At 31.3% G+C, this 9,217-nt stretch overlaps 1 pseudogene; it reads right to left on the minus strand.

Annotated features, from left to right (window-relative positions):
- Positions 1-9,217, minus strand: part of LOC107013515 — a 32,532-nt pseudogene that overhangs the window by 9,691 nt on the left and 13,624 nt on the right.

Consider the following 9,217-nt stretch of genomic DNA (forward strand, 5'->3'; position numbering starts at 1 on the left):
TATATATATATATATATATATAAAGAGAAAAAAAATAAACAAATATTACAATTTACATGTATAAAGAAAATAGGAATAGAGACGTTAGAAAAAGAGAGAAGGGAACAACATTTTGAAAGATAAATATTTTGTCCGTATAAATTGAACGAGTTGGATTGAAAAATGGGATCTAACAATATGATAGAGATTTTTATTTGAAAGGTGCTTTGTGTGTAAATATTTACTTGCAGGAAATAATGACTGATTAATCATACTATTATTATGTAAATATTCCCAAATACATTCTAATAATTTACATTAAATTTGAATCAAACTCTAATTTGAATTAGTTTTTTTGTTTAATATTGGATTAATATTTATATTAATTCATTTTTGTTTTGGTTTCGGATTTTAGAAAATAGAAGAAGGGAGAATCGGAAAAGATCAAATTATATATATTATATATATATATATATATATCATATCCAAATCAAGGATCATGTCTTAGTAAATCAATTAATTCTTCATATCAATACAAACGCTTTAAGGATCTTGTCTTACTAGATCTTTTGATTCTTTCTATCATTACAAGCTTCGAACTATCGAAATATTAAAAATATGTGTGTGTGTGTGTGTGTGTGTGTGTATATATATATATATATATATATATATATATATNTGTTCATCAATTGTTTCAAAAGAAACAACTTATTGTTGCCAGTCTTTGAAGCATATAGTGACTCAAGCTTGTCTTACAAACTTCTGGCATGTGTCTCATTCACTATGTGATTTCTAACATTTTCTTCAACCCATTGTTGGGATAATGCACAAGTACCCCCTCAGTATAGTATAAGTATGTCTCTGGGATTTTGGGTATAGGTTGAGGGGGTATTTGTGCATTTTTCCTCTGATATAACCACAAACTTGTAAATGCTCAAATTCCCAATCATCATTCATAGATTCGGGTTTATTAGATCAAACATCGCTAGATGCATTTTCTTGACAAATAGAACATCTTTCATCTTGCCTTTCCATGTATGACAATTACTACCATTCTAACAAACTATATTGCTCATATTTGACTCCATCATTCAAATAGATATCAACAACAAACCAATGCTCTGATACCACTTTGTTGAAAAAGGTAAGCACAAAATAGATGTGCACGACAAAGGCGATAGAGGAAGAAATCCAAGTCAAAATTTTTCCTTCTATTTGAACAAAGAGAAGACAAAATAATGCAAGAATAAAATAGTTTGGGGCAGCAAACAAACCAACCAAGCAAGAAAAATAAATCAACACAAGAGACGTTAAATTTAACGTGAAAAACTTCTTCACTGTGAAGAGTAAAATCCACAAGACTAAAGCTCCACTATAGTCAACAAGAGTTACAAAAGTGTCCTCCAAAATGGTCATAAAAAAGTGCCAGATGATGAGCAACACAACTACAACATAGCACCAAAAACTAGAGATACAAAAAGAGCTAGAATATCCAAATCGCAGCTACTGTTCACGTGCTAAAATCTAGAGCTACAGGACTCCAAAACACCCTATCTCAGTTTTCAATCAAATATTAAGTCAAAAGAAATACGCTGTCTAAATATTAGCTCAATTGGACAAGAAACGAAGCGGAAATCACGATTTGAAAATGACTACTATGGCTTGTGCGAAAATCTGCACTTTCTCGCTTTTCTCTCTATATGGCTGCTCTCAAACTCTTGTGATTCTCTTAAAATAAGACCTAAAAGAAAGTCTTACATATGCACCATAATATTGGGCTTATGGGCAAAAGTGAATTTGTCAAATTTGGATTAATTTTATCCACAAAGAAAATGATGGAAGACCCAAAACCTTATATTTTTATTCATCCACATAGGACGGGAAAAAGACTCAAAACCCAACAAAAATTGTAATTGGGTTTCTCCAATTACATATTTGTCAAATATTTTTGCTAAAACATCTAAAATAGCCATAAGCCTGAAAAAGTTAACCCTGGATTATCGTATACTCAACAAGGAAGGGTTACTTTCTAACTATACTCCACTACCTCTTTCCCCATAGGTGGATCAGCACGATACAGTTTCATAATAATAATTTGTTGAGTCTGATGCCTCAAGTGGAATTCATTTGCTTTTGTTAAATTATGAAGATAGTTCATCTTGGGTAACAGTCACTGAGAGTACATGTATGTTGTATTCAACGACATGAACAAATAAAACGTATAGTCAAATAAATTTCACCTGTCATTCTCACCCTAGTATTGTCGAAGAGCATTAGCGTATAAGAAAGCGCATAGACTCTGCCTGTTTGAAGAATGGACAGACAAATCCTAACTTTTCCAACGCTGGAGTCCTTTGCACTTTCAACTTTATCTCCTCCTTGCAGATTACTATTATCAAATACACCTATAGTTAAAATAGTGCAAAGTCAAATACTTCCCAAGTGTAATGTTCATTTCACGTGGGAGAAAGGCTATCGGTAATTGTCCTAGTTGTAACCCACTTCCCCCCATATTTGGCAACACAAGAGGCATTTGTAGTTGCTTACCCATTTTTTTCTCTTCATTGACTTGAGGCCCTAAGCATTCAGAATACCCAATACACCGATACTGGACTTCCACAATTGTTTTTCCGTTGTTCTAAGATCACTACTATCACATATAGACTCGTCCAGAACATTAACCTCCCTCCATACTAATCCTCATGAGAATATTGCCAATAGACCTGATTTTCTCTTCTTTTTCTCCCCTAATTCGCAAATTCATACTACAAACATCTCACAGGTTTCTCATTTCCACATCTGACAAAGGAACCACACACCTTCCAAGAACCTTATCCTTGTCCGATGCAACTTTATCTCTGTTGAAATATCAGGTCAAATTAATGAATTGGACAAAAGGTTTTTGGGTTCATTTGTTAAAGGCTGATGAAAATAATACGTGTACATAGGAATATTCTCTTTTACAAGTTTGCTTTAAGTTTGAAAGAACCTAGTCTATAGTATAGAGAAACCTATATAGAAAATAGCTTTTTTTTGTCTTTTCTACATGTATAAATGGAATGAAGCATTGATCTATAAAAAAAGACACAGAAAAATTTTTTCCACATCACTTCTCATTTACAACATAGTATCAGAGCATATTACATCTAATTTTGATCTCTTGTTTGATGTTAAGATGTTTCTTAAATCCATATATGTCGATCTTCCTAAATCTACAAGAGCCATTGTATTTGAATCAGGATATGTTACTTTATTTCCTAGATACACAATTCATCATGTGCTTTTTGTCCCCTGTTTCAATTATAATCTTCTATGCGTTTACAAATTCTCTTTACAATTCAACTCTATCCTCACTTTCTCTATTTTTGGTACTATTCTACAGGGCCTTTCAATGAAGAGGTCATTGTTTCTTGGTACAATTACTGGGGGGCTATATCTTCTGCACTCCACTAGGACAAGTCAGCTCCAATCTACACCTAGTTTTTCTTTTCCCGACAAGATTTTTAATTTCGTTTGTAATCGAAGTGCTAAAGAACAAGTTTCAAATTCGTCTTTGTTCTTAGGATAAGTTTTTGTTGATGTAAACACTTGGCATGCCTTTTCTAATATGAGTTTATTTGCTCTAATACCATGTTGTAAATGAGAAGAGATGTGGAAAATTTTTCTCTCTGTCCTTTTTTTTATTGATCAGTGCTTCATTCCATTTATACAAGTAGAAAAGACAAAAAAAATAGCTATATCCTATACAGGTTTTCCTATAATATAGGTTAGGTTCTAACAAACTTAAAACAAACTTGTAAAAGAGAATATTCCTATGTACAAGCTTGGCATATGTCAAGACTGTCCAGCTCATCCCAAAGCCTCTTCAGTTTTGTGTAGGTATGTAGCAATGTCTAAATTTTCTTGAACTAATTCAGTGATCTCCGTTCGCAGTTGATAAAGAAGAGGTCCCTTGCTTTGTTCAAACCTTTTCTCAGTTTCCGGCGACGGCGACGTAAAGAGGACAGAGTTGAAAAACTACAGAAAAATGAAGAAGGAAGAGTATTTTCTTGAAACAAGTAAAGGAAATACAGAGTGTTTTTTTTATCTTTCTTGAAAAGTACAAGGTCTTTTTAATTTTTCTTGAAAAAGAACTCCAACCAGCAGAGAACGAAGGATTTATTTTTTTTCTCAAAATAAGTGTATTTTTTATAAAATAAGTTAGTGTATATATATATATATATATATATATATATATATATATGGACCCCCTGAACTTGGCAGCAAAACTTAATTTAGTACTTTAACTATACGGGCTTTCAAATACTCCCCTTAACATCTTTGAAGTGTATTAAATACAACCTTGAGAGTAGAATACTACTCTCACATGCCGCATCATAGCCATGTAAGCACCACGTCATTAATTTTATTTATTTTTTTGGCTTATTCACCTTTTCTATTTTCTTAAACTCATTAAACTAATTAACTAATTATTCAAAATACATTGTAAAATCAAAATTGTCACATCTTCTTCAACCCCTTCTCTTCTACCCCACCACCCCCACCCCCTTTTTCTTATTTCTTGATTTTCACCATTTTCAACCTTCACTAGTTTCTTTTTTTTCCCGAATTTTCAGCTTTCAATGGTTGTTTCTTCTTCAACATTCATCAAATACTTACTTTTCCTTTTTCGAACCGTCTCTCTCCCAGAAATTTTCCCATTGGATAGTAACATTTTTTGAAAATTATTTTTTTCTTAACAACTTAAATGAAAAATGAAGATTGTGTAAAAAAGTTGATAGACCCACATTTTTTTGCATCACAATTAATAAAATTCAAAATGGGTTACTTAAATTTCAAGAATGTTTGCATTCAATAATATGAATTGGGTGTTGAATTTATGTGATTAATGAAGGACGGGTGAGGTGAGGAAAATAAAAGAAGAAAGATATAAGGAGTGCTTCTATGGGGAAGAAGACATTTGGGGAAGACAACAAAATAAAGAGAGAACAAAAAAATTAAAGATTTTTTAAAAATAATTGAACTCACAAATTTCATTAATTTGTAAACAAGAAATTTCACATTCTTTTAACTTTAACTTGTAAAAAAATATTTAAAATTATTAGTTAGATATTGGTCAATTAAAAAATGTCATGTGAATGATTTTCCCTTTCAATGTTTATTTTTTAATAATTTCACGCGTTTTGAGGAGAGTGAGAACACTCACTTTGTCATGTCAGAGCTTAGGTGGTATTTAATTAATTGTATTTGACCGCTCGTATAGTTAAAATACTAAAGTGAGTTTTGCTGTCAAGTTCAGAGGGAATATGATATATATATATATATATATATANTGTATAGATTCATATAGTTTCACACACAATATCATATCCAGATCAAGGATCATGTCTCGCTATATCACTGAATTATTCCTATCAATACAAGCGCTTTAAGGATCCCGTCTTACTAGATCTTTTGATTCTTTCTATCATTACAATCTTATCAAAATACTAGAAATATATATAGATTCATATAGTTTCACACACAATATCATATCCAGATCAAGGATCATGTCTCGCTAGATCACTTAATTCTTCCTATCAATACAAGCGCTTTAAGAATCCCGTCTTACTATATTTTTTTATTCTTTCTATCATTACAAGTTTTGAACTAACAAAATACTAGAAATACATATAGATATTTATAGTTTCACGCATAATATCATATCCAGATCAAGGATCATGTCTCGCTACATCACTGAATTCTTCCTATCAATACAGGCGCTTTGAGAATCCCGTCTTATTAGATCTTTTGATTCTTTTATCAATACAAGCTTCAAGCTTCGAACTATCGAAATACTAAAAATATAAGTATAATATATATTAAATTACTTAATTCTTGGATAAAAACATTATTATTCAAACGTTCTCATATAAATTAAAATTAGATTTAAAAAATTTCTATTAGAACTATAAAAACAATTCAAATATAATAGTAAAAATATATGTATACAATACGTACACTCTTCTTGAGTGATAAAAAAGAAAGCTCAAAAGTCTTCCAAGTAAGTAGAGTAGCGTCAGAAATACATCCCATCATCCACCATCTAGTCCAAAAATCTTTTCATTCACCTACTTTTCCCTCCTAAAATAAAAAAATATCGTTGTTTCTGCTTTGTTTTTCATTCGAGATTACTGTAAGCAAAAAAAATCATCTTCCTTTGTTTAACAAGATGTCATCAATTGGTAAAAAAAAGACTTTATGAGACCTATAAAAAGTGTAGGAATAGATTTTGATGATAAATCTCTATGGAATCACGTTAAGGTTATTTCGATGGCTCAAAATGAGGTGGGGAATAGAACATGGTCTTGTAACTGTTGCAATAAAATAGTTACGGGATCATATAATAGGGTGAAAGCACATCTTTTGAGATTATCGAGTCATGGTGTTCAAATATGTAAAGAAAGTAGTGGTGATATATATGCGACTTTGAAGATGGAGCATGAAAAAATCAAAAGAAAACGAACCGATGTTCAAGTTGTTGCAAGAAAAAAGGTTGATTATATATCACTTCCATAGGGGACTGATCTAATTCAACCAAAAAAAAGAGTTCGAGTAGTGGAGCTATAGAAAAATCATTTGGCGTCTATGAGAGGAATACGACCGACAAATTAGTTGCTAGGATGTTCTATGCATCAGGTTTATCGTTCAACTTTGCAAACTCTCCTTATTTTAAAAAATATTTTAAGTTTCTAGCCGAAAATTTCATTCCCGATTATATTCTCCCATCATATAATAGATTGAAGACAACTCTTTTAGCTCAAGAAAAAACATATACTGATAGTGCAACCAATAAAAGGTACATGGAAAAAGAAACGATAGTTGATTTGTTCGGATGGATGGTCCGATACTAAAAAATAATCTTTGATCAATATAATGGCACATCTAGTGGAGCTCCAATGTTTTTGAATTCAATCAATTCTAGTGGAATCATAAAAGATGGTAATTATATTGTTAACTTATTTATTGAAGTAATAGAAAATTTAGGTTCAAACAACATTGTTCAAGTTATTACGGATAATGCAAGTAATATGATACTTGCCGGTAATATAGTGGATCAAAAATATTCTCATATATTTTGGACTCCTTGTGTTGTTCATTGTTTGAATCTAGCTTTAAAAAGTATGTGCCAACCTTCGAAAAAATCACCTCACTTTACTAATTGTAAATGGATTTTAGAGTTACTTAGTGAAATGAGTAATTTGAAGAATTTTGTTGTAAACCATGACTTGGCACATGCACTTTTTCAAAAACGTTCGAATTTGTGTTTGTTGAAGGTTGGTGAACAAGATTTGTCTCACACATCATTATGGCCACCTGAATTCGCAAAGTAAAATCTTCTTTGGAGAAAATAGTTATAGATGATGAATGGAAGAATTATAAGGGGATAAGGGAATTTAAGCCAAGACACGTGAAATAAAATCCCTTGTAATGAATGATGAAAAATGGGATAGTATTGACTATTTCTTGAAATTTACGAAACCAATTGTTGATATGCTAAGAATCACCGATATTGATGGTCCATAATTACATATCATTTATAATATGTGGGACAATGATTGAGAAGATCAAGAAAATCATCTTTGAGCATGAGGGGAAAAATCTCATTTCCGGTCAATCAAATTTTTTTGATACTATTCATGATATTCTTGTGGCAAGGTGGAACAAAAGTAACACACCTTTACATTGTATGACACATTTTATGGTTCCCAAATATTATCATGAATTATGGATTCAAGGAGAGAAAGGAGAGCTAGCTCCCAATGAAGATAGTGAAATTTCATTGAATAGAGTCCAGTGTTTTCAATGGTATTTAAGGATTCTAATGAAATGAAAAAGGTCTCAGTGGAGTATGGATCCTTTTGTAGCGGAAGTGGCTATTTTAGTGAGCCTCATGTGATTGAGGCTATGATGTATGAAGATTCTCTTTCTTGGTGGTCAAATCATGGGGTCTCGGCTCTACTTTTGCAACAATTAATTTACAAGTCACTTACTCAATCGGCTTCTTCCTCTTGTTGTGAAAGAAATCGGAATACGTATTATTTAATTTACAATATCAAGAGAAATAAGTCAGCAACTTCAAGAGCCGAAGATTTAGTATTTGTACATTATAATCTTCAGTTGTTGTCTCGCAAGAAAGAGAAATATATAAATGGGCCAAGCAAATATTGGGATGTTGGTATGTCTATATTTTCTTTATTATTTTCTTCAATTGTTTAGTTTAAATGGTGTTTTTTTCTTTTTATATAAAATGTTCTTATTGTTTTTAATTTATTTTAGGTGGAGATCGGTTTGATATTGATGAGACAACTAATTATCTAACCGAGCTTTCAATAGATGATCCTCAAATTGAAGGTGTGATATTTGAGGAAGAGTTTGAAGATTTGAAGGAAGTTGAAGAAGATGTGGAAGAGATAGCTAACTTAATTAACTAACTTGATAATTGACAATATTTTGTTTTTATGTTAATTTTAAGTTGTAGATTAAGTTGAGACAATCTCTTGCTTTTTGTTCAATAGTATGTTTTAAACTTTTACTGGGTGTATTGAATATTGATTAGTAATTATGAATATCTAAATTGTGGATAAATATCTTAGTGTATCTCTTGTATTTTAATAATTGCAGTGTTTTCACTCTTCACTTTCACTTTGTTTCAACTTTCAAGAGTTACTATCCATGTTCTAAGGTTAGTTCTTCTTTTCAATTTTTATTGATTCTTTTAATTATAGTAATTCTATTGTAATTTGTAAATGCTTTTAATCTTTAGTTTCTATTTTGTTGTGTCTTTGTAGGAAGAATTATTAAAAGTAATCTTTTCTTAAAGAACGGAAGATTGAATTCTACAAAATACATGTAAGTTTATGACAATGTATATCTCAAATTTAGAATATCTTCATAACTATATTTTTATAATATTGAACTTTTAGCCGTATACCCGCTCTCATATCTATACTCGGATTCGCACCCACGAATTTTAAAATTTGGCAATCGATATTGTCACGACCCAAAACCCGGGCCGCGACTGGCACCCACAATTTCCCTCCTATTTGAGCGAACCAACCAATCTAACCCTTATCATTTTAACATATATCAACAGAAAATAATGCGGAAGACTTAAACTCATTAAATAAAACAAATCAACATCTATTAATTCCCCAAAATCTGGAAGTCATCATCACAAGAACATCTATCTCAAATT

The sequence above is a fragment of the Solanum pennellii genome, chromosome 3, assembly GCF_001406875.1.
Source record: "Solanum pennellii chromosome 3, SPENNV200".
In the NCBI taxonomy this organism is placed as follows: domain Eukaryota; kingdom Viridiplantae; phylum Streptophyta; class Magnoliopsida; order Solanales; family Solanaceae; genus Solanum; species Solanum pennellii.